Source organism: Rana temporaria, chromosome 2 (genome assembly GCF_905171775.1).
Source record: "Rana temporaria chromosome 2, aRanTem1.1, whole genome shotgun sequence".
NCBI classification, from domain to species: domain Eukaryota; kingdom Metazoa; phylum Chordata; class Amphibia; order Anura; family Ranidae; genus Rana; species Rana temporaria.
Genome location: NC_053490.1, coordinates 107,440,644 through 107,455,804, shown reverse-complemented (window position 1 = coordinate 107,455,804; position 15,161 = coordinate 107,440,644). Strand labels below are relative to the sequence as shown.

Below are 15,161 nucleotides of genomic sequence, written 5' to 3'. Positions count from 1 at the left end.
GCAAAATATAATAGAAGTCTATTGCAAAGTGCAGAAAAGCCAAAGGTACACTGCGTTGCACCGCTGTGTGGTTAAACCGCAGCGCATCAGTGTGAAAGCAGCCATTGACCCCTTTTAGACAGTCAGTCTGACCCAATTGGGCCCTCAATTCACCTCTTAGGTGTAGCAGATGTAAACCGACTTGTGTCCTACCTACAATCCGATCCGGCTGCGTCTGTGTCCGCTTTGCATATGCAGAGCGGACACAGACCTGCCATCCGCCCGCTTCACTGATTGTGGCCCACGACCAGTTACCAAGTCGCTTAAGTGGCCCTCGCTCTTCAAAAGGTTGGGCACCCCTGATCTACAGGATAGAATAAAGGGTGTGGGCATCATAATCAAGCTTTCTCCACCCCAAATAGTCTCACTCCATATACTTATTTATAATAGGTTTTGTAATTGTTATATGTGCTGTAACCAGGTAATCCAAAAGGAACATGAACAAAAGAGCACATTTCCTGTAACTACATATGTCTCAGTGAAGAATAAATCATGACACTTCATGACAAGCTGATACTTTATTTGTAATAGAGGAATACAAGTACAAGCAATGCAAATACAATTAAATAACCTCACACATCGAAATGCATTGTTCTACAAATGTGAATCACACCATGGGGTTGATTTTTTTTTAAAGAAGAGAATGTTCGTTTAACTTAGAGAATACGGTAAATCTGCATTCACTTCAATCATCCATGTGTGGAGAAAATTTAACCACTTGAGTGTTTTTTTTTAGCATTCATAGGATTCGATAATGTAAATACAGATTTGCTTTATCCACTAAGCTAAATGACCATTTGCTGCTGTACATGGTAGCCAATCAGCTTCTAACTTCAATTAAACTTTGACAATAAAACTGGGAAGCTGATTGGTTTCTATGCAGAGCTGCACCGGATTGTGCAGGATGCAGTCCAGTGGCGGCCCGTCCATTAGGGACGCTGCTGCCACCCCCTATTCATGTGTCTGGCCCCTTTGAGGTCACCGGGTACATAAATTACAGCGGCCAGGTTTTTAATTTAAGCACCTGATTAGAGCCACAGGCTCTAAAAGGTTTCAAAATAGCTTGGGCTCAGGTCATAGGGCATGCGTCCTGAGCCCACCCAGGTGTGTTGCAACAGCAAATTAATATTCGCTGTTGCAACACTGATCTTCTCACGGCCAATCGGGAAGCAGGTATAAAAAAAAACGTTTCCCGATTGGCCAGAACATCAGGCGATCCTATTGGACACCTAGCGCCGAGAAGAGCAGAGGAGAGGACTTTAGGAAAGCACACCGGAGCCCTCCACGTTGGGAGATGGTCACAACAGCTCTGACCACTGCTCTTAGTGCCCGCTTCCACGGTAAGGACAGGGGGGGGTGTTAGTGCCGTGCCATGCCACGGGGAAGGGGGGGCTAGTGGGATAGCTGGCAGTTATAAATTGTGCTGGTGCGACTCCTCCGGTTGGCCCGGGGGTGGGGTCATTTGCCGCCCCCCCCCCCCCAAAAAAAAAAAAAAAAACACGCCAGCTGCGCTAATGGTGCAGTCTTAAAAAATTATATAGTAAATGTGTTCCACCGAGCACAGGTTATAGTAATTAAATAATACTAGTGCTACATAAACCATATAAATAAAAGTGAAACAGTCATAGTGATAAAATATTCCACAGCAGCAGAAACAAATTTTCTAAATTGATGGAAAAAGGTGTAAATATAAAATGCACAAAATTGTCTATACAAAGTAAACTCCCAAAATTTTAATATACATATATATTTCAATTTTTGGGAGTTTACCTTGTATAGACAATTTTGTGCGCTTTATATTTACACCTTTTTCCATCAATTTTGACAATTTGTTTGCGCTGCGGTGAAAATTTATTGGTTTATCACTAATGACTGTTTCACTCTTATTTATAGGGAGCAGGTTTAGTAAATTACGCCCAGTATATCTTGTTCTGGTGGTAGGAGCCCGATGTTAGATTTAGCACTGTAAGTTCAGTGCCACAAAGAGCAGAAGGTGGCAGTACTGTCTGAAGTGTCCCAAAGTTCCTAACTGAAATCGTAGAAATTAATCGTTCCAGAATTAAAGCCCTTAAAGTGATACTAAACTCTGGTTTTAAAAATAAAATTATATTCAAGTTAGCATTCTTAACTCATGTGAGCTTGTTTTGCAGTATTATGCAGCAAGCTCCTGGCATTTCTGTAAAAGTGATCCTGGGCAGCTAGTGGGAAGATATCAAACCTGTACACGTTACCATCCATTGGAATACAGTTTCTGTATATCTCACAATCAATGTACTGAATGTCGTCCATTGGACTCTGTTCACGAAAGTCAAAAGGTAGAATTAGTCCTATAAGAAAAAAAAAAAAGAAAAAAAAATATATTATTATTATTATTACCAATTAACATGTGAAAGGAGAGCAAGTGCTATCTCAATCTAACATCTGATGTCCACAAAGAATATGGGCTGATTTAATATAGTGGGAAGAGAGAGAAGGTGGAGGAATCTCCCCTGCCAGCTATTGGATTGAGGTACCAACCATGGCTCAAATTTTGTCCGATTCATCAGAAATTGTCTGATATCCAAGCCTTGCAACGGCGGATCCAGAAGGGGGGGGGGGGACAAAAGGGCAATTGCCCCCCCCCCCCCCCAAGACAATCATGTCACATTGGCTTTTTTTTTTTTATATTTTTTTTTTAAACTGCTTTGCGGTGCCTGCAGCTGCCGCTGCCGAGTCTCTCGCTCTCTCTCTCTCTCTCTCTCTCATCACCAGGGCCAGACTGGCCCAGCCCGGTAGGCTGCCTGTCCTGAGGCTGCTTTGAGCTGTAGCTGACTGTAGCGCTCCCCCTCTCTCCTGCATGTATGACACCGGGCATCTCTCGCTGTGTGTGAGAGCAGGGTCTGTGTTCGGCTGTGCTGCCTGTGCTAGACCTGCTTGTGTGATAGTAGATGGAACACTGACTGAATCAGTGTTTTGTCTATCACACAAGCCCGTCTAGGGGGGGGACCTTGCTAGAGCACACTGCCCTGCCGAACACAGACCTACAGCTCCTGTTTGTTCCATGACACACGTCGGGAGAGGAGATACCTGCTGTGTGTGATCGAGGCAATGCCATGGTGAGTGCCATGCACAGTGGGGCTTCATTCATAGACAAAGTGGGGCTGCATTCATAGACAAAGTGGGGCTGCATTCATAGACAAAAGTGGGGCTGCATTCATAGACAAAAGTGGGGCTGCATTCATAGACAAAAGTGGGGCTGCATTCATAGACAAAAGTGGGACTGCATTCATAGACAAAAGTGGGACTGCATTCATAGACAAAAGTGGGACTGCATTCATAGACAAAAGTGGGACTGCATTCATAGACAAAAGTGGGACTGCATTCATAGACAAAAGTGGGACTGCATTCATAGACAAAAGTGGGACTGCATTCATAGACAAAGTGGGACTGCATTCATAGACAAAGTGGGACTGCATTCATATACAAAAGTGGGGCTGCATTCATATACAAAAGTGGGGCTGCATTCATATACAAAAGTGGGACTGCATTCATATACAAAAGTGGGACTGCATTCATATACAAAAGTGGGACTGCATTCATATACAAAAGTGGGACTGCATTTATATACAAAAGTGGGACTGCATTTATATACAAAAGTGGGACTGCATTTATATACAAAAGTGGGACTGCATTTATATACAAAAGTGGGGCTGTGTTCATATATACAGTGGGGCTGCATTCATATGTACAGTGAGGCTGCAATGATGGGCACTGATAAGGCTGCATTGATCTCTTGTACCATGTCTTCAGTCTCTGACCATCTCTTGTACCATGTCTCCAGTCTCTGACCATCCCGTGTGCAATGTCTGCAGTCTCTGACCATCTCTTGTACCATGTCTGCAGTCCCTGACAATCGTCTACAAACTATGGGATAGATTTATGGCATTAGTATTTAAATATTTTTTACTAGTAATGGCGGCGATCATTAATTTTTTAGCGGTACTGCAACATTGCAGCGGACACTCCGGACACCTAATTGAGTTCTGTAAGCAACACCTTATTTTCTGGCAGTGCCCCTCCCGAGACTAGACTCTGGATCCACCCTTGAAGCCTTGTATGGCAGTTTTTTTTTAAATAGTAGTGAACAGCTAACTTTAGTAGCTTTGTAAAACTTTAAATGGTTGAATTTTTTTTTTTTTTATATCAAACAATGAAAAAATTTTTTTTTTTTTTTCATTCTTTTTCTTTTTTTTTTTGTTTGTTTAGCAAAAAATAAAAAACCCAGTGGTGATTAAATAGTGTTTATGCCAAATTCTGACCCTACCATCTGAATGTCAGAGCTGAAGTGTATTAATCGGACCAGGCAACGTTTTTTCAATTAGCAATTCGTGTTACCAAGCAACGGAATTGGTGTATCTAATAAAGTGGCTGGTGAGTGTATTTTTATATGTATACAAATATTTGTACAGTTCAGATTATCTACAGCTATGTTTATCTAATACTTCTATAGACCGTTCCAGTACATACAGTGGTTTGTCACTGGGATTGACTTCACAGTGCGGACGCCATTGGAAGGCCATCCTACCAGCTCCCAATCATTGATAGTTGAGCGCGAGTTGTCCGTTACAGCTCAGTCACTGTTCTAGGGGTGCCAATGGAACGAGCCCCAGAACAGGACAACAATGCCTATTTGCAGTAGTATATGAGTATAGCTGTGGTAACATATTGATTTTCAAAACCAGAGGAATTACAGAATTTTAGGGGAAACTTACGACAAAGTGCAGCCATCAAGGTCATATGTGTAGAGTAATCCTGGTGTTACATTCTGTGTTCTCCAGAGACCATTGTAATCATGAACTGCATGGAAACAAGGAATAAGTAAATGTTAATATGGGTGATTTTTGTTTTGGCTCAATTTTTGTACAATGGGGGTTAAAAATAAAATAGAAAGTAAATGCTTATAGTAGAGCTAAGCCCAATCATTAAAATCTGAAATAAGCTTTAAACTGAACTTATGATGTTAATGTTATTTCAAAAGTAATTGTCCATCATTTTTTATTTCTGAAGCTCTCATTGAAACAACAACTGGTGGTCCTTCCATGAAAAGTCCTTGTGCAGGTACTTCTTGTTACAGGACTAGATCGCCCTGTCCCTGTGTGCTCCTCCATTGTCACCCCATCACAAGCACCCTAGACTGCGACTACAAGTGGCTGTTGTACCACACATTATGCAGACGTGGTCCACATTTTTCACCATCAAAAAATGCACCCTACCATCGCCAGAGTACACGTAGACAGGACCACAAAGAGACTGCAGAAGATCAGAACTTAAAGGGTCACTAAAGGAAACATTTTTTTTTTGCTGAAATGACTGTTTACAGGGTATAGAGACATAAAAGTTAACTGATTCCTTTTAAAAACGATTAAAAATAGATTAAATTCAATCATATAATGTACCTGCAGTTTCACTTTCGTTTTTAAACTGGTTTCATGTTTCTGTGAAGTAGAGAGAGACACAGAACAAAAACAAACAAATCCAGGGCAGTGTTTTGTTTTTAAAATGAATCTGATTGGTTCTGAGGAGTTTTAGACACACAGCTTGGACCTCAGTGAAAATCTGCCATGAGATTTTTCATAAGGAGCCAGACAAGCAGGAAGTGTGGAGATCACAGCAGAATTACAGCTACTTCAAAGCAAAAACGAACAATAAGGACATGAAACCAGGACTGCAGTAAGGTAAAGAAAGCTATTTAGCGAAAAAAAAAAAATTTCCTTTAGTGATCCTTTAAGCCCTGTACACACAGCCGGGATTCTCGTCAGGAAAAAAAATTGCATTTTCTTGCCAGCCGAGTGTACACACGTACGATTCAAAAAGAACCGCCGTTCTTTTAAATGGCACAAACACGGTGATGCATTCGATGCCATCGCCGCCATCTTGCTTGACCCTACCTATGCCTTGGAAGCTACCACGCACGCGTCAAAGTCATTTTGAGCATGCGCAGGTTTCCATGGAGACAGGTAAGTATATACACACACTCGGGTTTCTCGGCAGGAAAACACTGCCGAGAATCACAACGAGAATATAGAGAGCAGGTTCTCCATTTTTCTCGTCTAGATTCTGGGCAGTTTTCTTAACTCGAAACCTCAAAGCCTCGTACACACGCACGGCAAGAAAGCTCTGCCAGCAGTTTTCTTGCTGTTTCTGGCCGAGAAAACTGTGCGTGTGTACGAGGCTTGAGATGCATTAATGGATAAAAAAGTTAAACCCTGTTTAACAGCTATTTTATTTTCCCTTGTGTCATCAAGCAGCGACTGCAGGACAGAGGACGGAGCACCAACAATGGCTGGGACATGGGAGTCTATGGGTGACGTCACATGACCAGAATGGATTAAAAACAGGTAAGTACACAGATCTTTTTTATACAGGTTAGGCAGTATAGTTAGGAGGTGGGAACATGTGTAAGAATAGTTAAACCTATGTCCCTGTACACACGATCGCAATTTCCGATGGAAAAAGTCAGACGGAATTTTTTCATCGGATATTCCGACCGTGTGTGTGCCCCATTGGACTTTTTTCCATTGGAATTTAGAAAGAGAACATGTCTATCGGAAATTAAATTTGTGCGTAGGGAACTCCGACGGAGAAAAAAAACACGCATGCTCAGAATCAAGTCGACGCATGCTCGGAAGCATTGAACTTGATTTTTCTCAGCTCGTCGTAGTGTTGTACGTCACCGCGTTATTGACGTACAAGGCATGAGGCTTTTCTTTCACTTTAACCAGTTTCCACCCGCGCTATAGCCAAAAGACAGCTACAGCGTGAGCATCCTTTGCTGGGAGAGTGTACACGGGCGGCATGCTTTGTGGTCGCTGAGTCCTTCGGACTTAGCTGATCAGAGACCAATCACAGCGGCCCTTTACCATGTGATCAGCTGTCAGCCAATCATGGTGTGTGCACCTGCTTAGGCTACTTTCACACTGAGGCACTTTGCAGGCACTATAGCGCTAAAAATAGCATCTGCAAAGAGCCCTGAAAGAGCCTCTTCTCTCACTTCAGTGTGAAAGCTCGGGCTTTCACACTGGAGCGGTGCGCTGGCAGGATGCTCAAAAAAGACCTGCCAGCCGCATCTTTGAGGCGCTGTAGGAGTGGTGTATACTCTGCTCCTAAAGCGCCCCTGCCCATTGAAATCAATGGGAAGCAGGGCCGAACTGCTCCTTTTACGGCCGCTAGCGGGGGTTAAAAGCGCCCCGCTAGCGGCCGAATATCGCCGCAAAAACTACGGTAAAGCGCCGCTAAAAATAGTGGTGCTTTACCGCTGACGCCGCAGAGCCCCAGTGTGAAAGTAGCCTAGGTGTGGTCAGTTTTTAATAAGAAAGCAAAAGGGACCGACAGGAACACCATGGATTTCACACAAAGGAAGCTATACAAAGAAAATAGTATACTTTTTCATACAAGTTGTTGTAAAAATAAAAAGAAATCATAGTCTGTTATAAAATTTTGCAAACAGGTCATTTTTTTCTCCTTCACTGATGCGCGCTGACGAGGCTGCACTGATGTACCCCGACAGTGTTTTAGCATTCTGAATATTTATTAAGGGTATATACACATATATATATATATACATATACATATACATATACATATACATATACATATACATATACATATACATATACATATACACATACATATACATACATACATATACACATACATACATACATATATATATATATATATATATATATATATACATATACATATACATATACATACATACACACACACACACACACACACACACACACATATATATATATGTACTTGAATACAGTTATATGCATGGACATAACCTAAAACATTTATAATAGGATTTCATTAAAAGTCATCATTTTTATTTGGTATTAATATTATGAACACCCTCTCCAAAAAGGATTAGGGGCTTCTGGGTAATAGTGATTTTTGCATTTCCGGCATTTCCCCAGAAGTCTTTTGTTCTGCCCTGACCACAGCCCCACACACCTACCAATAAATAGCGGTGAAGGTGGTCATGTGACAGTATTAGAGATATTTTCGTTGTGCTTTTTTGGATTTTGTAGCTATTACTAATCCAGTGTTTCTGTTTATTTTGCAGTAGCTGTTCCATGGCCTGCATGGACACATCCATATAACAAGCTGCTCACTGCTGCAAAACTTGTAAGCAATGTCTCTCATTTGATAATCCCATTGATTGTGGACTGTTCTAGCATTGATTGTGAGCTGTGCCATCATTGCTCTTTCTGAATGATGGCATCATCTAAACCGCCAGCAAGTGGAGGAGCAAAGCATACAAACCATGTGCTGGGGGAGCGCGGCTCTCTGCTGGTGTGCAGTACACAATCAGACTACTCTATAGAAACTAGAGGGGGGATGTCTACATTGCAGATTGACTGATTGTAACTAATTATTCCAGAGCAGATAACATTACAAAATTGTCAGAGATTTTTAATAATGTACGCAAAATAATGGGTTAAAACTATTTTTATTCTCCAAAAATAATCCATGCACATCCACTACTTAAATTGGTAGTAAACCCTGTACTACCGCTTACCTACAGGTAAGCCTATAATAAGGCTTACCTGTAGGTACCATTATTATCTCCTAAACTTGCAGTTTATGAGATATTCACTGTATCCGCATGTGCCGACGTCATCGGCACATGTGCACTGAAGAAACAGCTTGCTCCTGCCGTTTCTTCAGTAGCCGTGCCATGACTGGTGGCTCCCGCGGACAGGGCTTTTTTCCAGCGGGAACGCGGGGGAACGCAGTTCCGGCACCTTCTGAACTGACTGTATGTAATAGCAAGGGATGCTGGGGTGTGCTGCAGGGTATTGATGCTCACTGCTGTTGATCTATTTTTGCAGGGGGGCCTATTGTTTCTAGGGGGGTCTTATGTTGCTGGGGGGGTCAGTTGTTGCTGAAAGAGATCTACTGTTGGGGGAGGGGTCTATTGTTGATGGCAGCCAGAGAGTCTATTAATGCTGGCTGTATGGAGATTTGTTGATGCTTCCGTGAGTCTATTGTTGCTGGTGGGGAAATGTTGTTGTGGGTGGTCCATTGTTGTTAGGGGGATCTATTGTTGCTGGCTTCAGGGGATCTATTTTACTGCTTTTCTTGATATCATTACCAAATTCCATATAAATTACTTAGCACCACAAAATGATATTTGGTTCTATATTGTCTAAAAGGGGCAGTACTGGGAGGTGGGTAGGGGGCAGAGACAAGGGGTGACTCGGAAAGGGGGAGTTCCTGCACCTATTGTCTGAGAAAAAAAAAACCTGCGCGTGCATGAGCAGGAGTGAAGTTATCGCGACTCCAGCCAATCACAGCGAAGGAGCCCCCAAACCCCGGGAGACATGTCACTGGTCACAGTGGTGTACGGGGACCAATGCAATAGCTTTAATCTAATATATTAATTAGTGTAATGCCCCGTACACACGATCAGAATTTCTAGCTGGATAAACTGATGGATTTTTCCGACGGAATTCCGTTCAAGCTGTCTTGCATACACACTGTCACACCAAATTCCGACAGTCCAAAACACGGTTATGTACAACACTACGACGAGCTGAGAAAAATGAAGTTCAATGCTTCCGAGCATGCGTCGAGTTGATTCTGAGCATGCGTGTTTTTTTCTCCGTCGGAGTTCCACACAGACGATCGGAATTTGCGATAGAAATTTTTTTCATCTGAAAAAAAGAGAACGTGTTCTCTTTCTAAGTCCGTCAGAATTTCAGATGGAAAAAATCCAATGGGGCACACACATGGTTGGAATATCCGATGAAAAAAATTCCGTCTGACTTCATCGGAAATTCCGATCGTGTGTACAAGGCATTAGGGTGGACTTATCCTTTAAAGATTTTAGGACTATGGACCGAATGAAAAAAATCTAACAGATCTCTCCATCCATTCTAAATAGTGTGAACAGACAGATCTTCCCTGCCTCCTATTGTAATCTCCAAAAGGGGCGCTGGACATTTTTTCAAGTCATCAAAATGTGGACAGCTTCATTGCTTGGTCCCAATTGGCTTGTATTCGGCAGCTCATCATCTGTTTAGATGCAATAAGTGGTCGGCCGGCAATTATTCATCGGCTCTTTTGACAAAAGTCGATTGTTCAGTCAACTTTTGTCAAGCCGGGGATTACAATAAGGGCACGCATGGCTCCAATTTTGCCAAATTCATCATTAATCTCCTGAAATTTTAAGTGGAGTTCCACCCATAAATATAACATTACATCAGTAGTTTTAAAAAAAATGTCATTAATCCTTTACGAATTATTTTTCTTTTTTTAGATGCCTTCAAAGTGTTGTTGCTAGGCAGAATAGTTAATCTTCCCACTTCCTGCACCTAGGTGCTTAATGCTTCCTAACCTACACCGCACAGACTCCTGGGAATGTAGTGGGTGTAACTTTCTAGGAGTCTGTGCATTCCCCAGTCTCAAAGAATCATGTGACTTGGATAGCACAGGTGCTGAAACCTGATCCGACACTGCTTGTGCAGCACTGAGCATGTGCGAGATTTGCAAGGCTGAAATCCAGGAAGTCATACAGTCTGGCTTCATGATGCACACACTTAAGATGGCCCCAGTCAATTTCTATTTTATAAAGTGTCTAAATGCTGTAACAACCTAACAAAACGGACCTTAGTTTACAGACTAACTTTACTAGAATACATTAAGCTTGTGTATTACAGGGGTATTTATATTTAAAAAGTGAAATTGTGGCCGGAACTCCGCTTTAAGTCATGTAGCAGAGCCCTACTACCTAAGCTTAGTCTAATTCTTGCTTCCTGTACAGAATACAGACCGACAGACGCACAATTGTCTGTCTGTCTATGTACATGTCTGTCTGTCTGTCGATCTACCTGCCTTTTTCTTAGGTAGTGTAATTACATACTGTATTGCCTAAGTAAATTGCCCATTCTCTGTAGCCGTAAATAGTCCACATACGCAGAAGCATTTTGGTTAATGCTTTCAAATATCATTGGAATGCTCTGTATTTTAATTACCAGTGATTTCCATGCACTAACTACCTTATTCTGTAGATTTATCTTTGGTTTAGCACCTATATTATCCTTGAAATAGGTGGGTTAGTTGCCTCATTAAAATGATAAACTGTTTCTTTGCACATGTAATTATACATGCATTTTCTAAGCACGGCTGTAGTGTGACATAACAGCGAGAAAGAAGACTCTGAAGTGCATCATGTTGCCGTACAAATGTAATACATGATCAGCTCATGGTAATAGTTACAGTATCACAGCTTGATAACTGCTCTGTCTTTGGTTTAAAGCCATTTGGATTTCATACTGCTGGTAATGGGTCCCTTCTGCGCACAACACTAAGCAGAAACACATCACAATGGCATCATAAATTATATGCAACACAGCATGGTGACTTTGGGGTTTACAGTGACACCTACTACTATCACAGATAATCTATAGTGCAAGCTGTTATATTAAACCTCACAGAAAGTAGAGCTGATTAAATTACTGGTTCTCCGGGGGGAAGATATTGGGGGAAGTATGATTCGTTGGCAAGCCGTCTCAAGATGACATTTCTACAGCTTCTGTACGGTTCCCCTGTTCTGTGGTTGCAGTTTTGGACTCTGAATTTTTCTGACCCCAAGCTTGCGCTGAGAGAGTGTTGGGCCCAGGGCTCAAGTCCTGCGGGAACGCGTGGGAACGGAGTTCCTGCACTTTTTTCATAGCAGGAACTCGGTTCCCTTTACAGGACTAGAGCAGCCGAGCGCAGCCGAGCCGCCCGAGCCAATCCTTCACTAAGCGGCGATGCCCAGCTCGAGTGACTGTCAGGGGCAGGCGAACCTTAGTGATCCTTTATGTTACTGGCCGCTTCCTGTATATGGATTCATCAGGTAGTGTGCGGGTATTCCGTCACTTCCTCGATGCCGCAATGTCTCCTGGGAGCTTTTGTCATTGTTCCCAGGAGACATTGCGGAGGTCTGCCACGAGTTATTGCAGGATTTAGAAAAAACATGCGGTTTAGTAATTATGCATATGAGCGCATCACTGTGCCCTGAGCACACCCACATGTGTGACAATAGCGAATGGATATTCGCTACGGTCTTCCTGATTCTCCTCCCAGACAAGACCCAATTGGCCAGGGAGTCAATCGTGTTTTAGGACACACTGGCCAATCATGTCTCAGGACACACTGGGCAATCGTGTTTCAGGACACTTCCTGTTCAGCCCAGAGGAGAACAGAGAGGAGAAAGGGCCAGCTCTTCATTCCCCCTGCCTCCTAAGGTTAGTTTCTGCCACCCGGGGGGGGGGGGGGGGGGAGATGGGTGCTTGAAGCGATACCTCCTTCCCTGGTCTGTCATTCGTCTCCCGCGGGGGGCTGTTCTGGCTATATACTTTGAGATATTGAACCCAAACAAGCATGCGATGCAGCAACCAGACTCAGAACTTCTTCGGCCTCGTACACACAACCGAGTTTCTCGGCAAAAAACAGCAAGAAACTTGCTGGGAGATATTTTTTTGCAGAGGAAACCGGTCGTGTGTACATTTTCGTCGAGGAAACTGTCGAGAAACTCGACGAGCCAAAAAGAGAGCAAGTTCTCTATTTCCTTGACGAGAATGGAGAAAATTGGCTTGTCGAGTTCCTCGACAGCCTAACAAGGAACTCGACGAGGAAAACGATGTGTTTCGCCCGTCGAGTTCCTCGGTCGTGTGTACGAGGCCTTCTTTGTGCCTGTGGATTGGGTATCTCAAAGTACTGAAGACACTGGGGTTGATTTACTAAAGGCAAATAGGCTGTTCATTCTGCAAAGGAAGTTGCACTTTACTTTCCATAGGAGTTTTCCTCAGAAATTTGCATATGCAGTCAAATTCAATTTTGCAAAGAATACCCAATCACGTGCCAGGAAAACAAAACAGAAAACAGCATGTTTGCTTGCAAACGATTGGATGATAGAAGTCAGCAGAATGTCACCTCATTCACTAAGCTCTGGGGCAAGTTCCCCTGGAAAGTGAACTTGCCTTTAGTAAATCACCCCCACTAGATCAGCAAGACAGCTACTAGACTAGAATTTTGCATGATGTCAGTATGTCAGCCTCTATGGGCTAGCAGTATGTTCTATGCATGCAAATGCCTAACACACTATAAAACAACTTAGCATTATAGTGGTTGTAAAGTCAAAAGTTTTTTTTTTTATCTTATTGCATTCTATGCATTAAGATAAAAAAAAAAACTTCTGCCTCCCTCAGCCTGCCTAATACTTACCTGAGCCCCATCTATATCGCGCAATGTGCATTAATGCCTCGGTCATCTGTCCCTCGTGTATGGCCATAGTTTGTAGACGCTATAACTTTTGCGCAAACCAATCAATATACGCTTATTGGAATTTTTTTCACCAAAGACCATGTAGCAGAATACATATTGGCCTAAACCAGGGGTCTCCAAACTTTTTGAACAAAGGGCCAGTTTATTGTCCTTTAGACTTTAAGAGGGCCGGATTGTGGCCAGCAAAAAATTTCAGCATCATTGAGAAAAAATATGGCCTCAGAATTGGTGGTCAATAGGAGGGGTAGTGCCCCTATTAATAGGAGGAATAGTATCCCATCATTGGTATCAGTGGAAGAAAGAGTGCCCTATTGTTGCTGTCAGTTGAAGGAATAGTGCCTCACATCAGTGGAAGGAATAGTGCCCCAAGGGTAGGGTGACCAGACATCCCCTGTTTCAGGGGACAGTCCCTGGATTGAGGACACTGTCCCCAGACCAAGTCTGTCCCCAGTTTTGTACCCAGATTGTATTTGAACAGGGGCTGGGGTAATTTCAAAGACAGTCAGTGCAGAATTAAAAAAATTATAATTCTTAATTACACCCCCCCCGCTCTGCCCCTCCTACTAGCTTGGGGGGTGTATTTTTTCCATTATCTGTGCCCCTTTCTGATGATCATGTGCTGGTCGGAGCAGAGGGAATATTTCTTCAGTTTCGGGTGCCCATCCAGTTCCGCTCAGATGTTCTTCTGCCTTGGTTCAAGTACAGGCCTGCTGCCTGCCTGCTTATCTCCTTGCCTTCCCTGGCAGAGTGATCTTCCTCCGCTCCCCACCCAGTAGTAGCCGGAGCCCGGAGAGTAAAACTTGAAAGGCCGTGAGGCGGGCGGCTGTGGCGACGGGCAGAGAGTCGCGGATTGCTGCCATTTCAAGTAAAAAAAATATGTTCCCGGATTTCATTTTAAAAATCTGGTCACCTTACCCAAGGACCGGATAGAAGCTAGCAAAGGGCCACATCTGGCCCTCGGGCCGCAGTTTGGAGACCCCCGGCCTAAACTGATGAATAAATTTAGATTTTTTACATTATTTTATTGTTTTTTTTATAGCAGAAAGTAAAAAATACATATATATATATATATTTTTTTTTAATTGTCTGCCTTTTTTTTTATAGTGCACAAAATAAAAACCCAGAGGTGATTAAATAGGAAAGCTCTATTTGTGGGGAAAATAGGACATCAATTTTATTTGGGTACAATGTCGCACAACCGCACAATTGTCAGTTAAAGTATCGCAGTGACGTATTGCAAAAAATGGCCTGGTCAGGAAGGGGGTAAAACCTTCTGGGGCTGAAGTGGTTATGGAACCTACTTGACCTGCAGCACCCAATCATAATTCAGTTCACTGAACGCGGTTCCCGATCAGTTGCAGCGAGTTGTTACAATTTATTATGTTGCTCTTTCCCTCACTGAATAACCCAGTTTAGTTCTAATCCTTCTCAAGTTTTGGCAGCTACACTGTGTACCTAGGCGATCCACATTGTAACACGTGCTAGCGCCTCTGACACTGGAAGTGTTAATCTAATAAAACAACTGCGGATTTTAAAGGAAAAAGTCTGATGAAAAAATAAATAAAAAATTATTCAGATTTACTACTTAGTGAAAAGTGTAAGAAGCCCTGTTTATAGCAGAAATGTTTTCCTAACACACAGCAGGCCACTCGCGTGTGTTATTTAACACCATCCTCAAATTAAGCAGCATATAGATAAATATAATTGCCGGCTAAATTTCCATCCCCAAAGTGGTCTTCTGGGACATATAAGCGGGGAAATGTTTTCCTAGTAGAGTTATTTGTGGGAAAGGGGCAGAA

General features: G+C 42.8%; 1 long non-coding RNA gene across 1 annotated transcript in view; it reads right to left on the bottom strand.

The window, feature by feature from the left end:
- Window positions 1-1,868: 1,868 nt before the first annotated feature.
- LOC120928544 overlaps window positions 1,869-15,161 on the bottom strand; it is a 37,665-nt gene continuing 24,372 nt past the window's right edge. Inside the window, exons 2-3 of the long non-coding RNA XR_005747217.1 lie at window positions 4,791-4,875; window positions 1,869-2,366 (exon numbers count right to left, since the gene is read on the bottom strand). This is a non-coding gene — a long non-coding RNA (uncharacterized LOC120928544). The remainder of the gene's footprint in view (window positions 2,367-4,790; window positions 4,876-15,161) is intronic.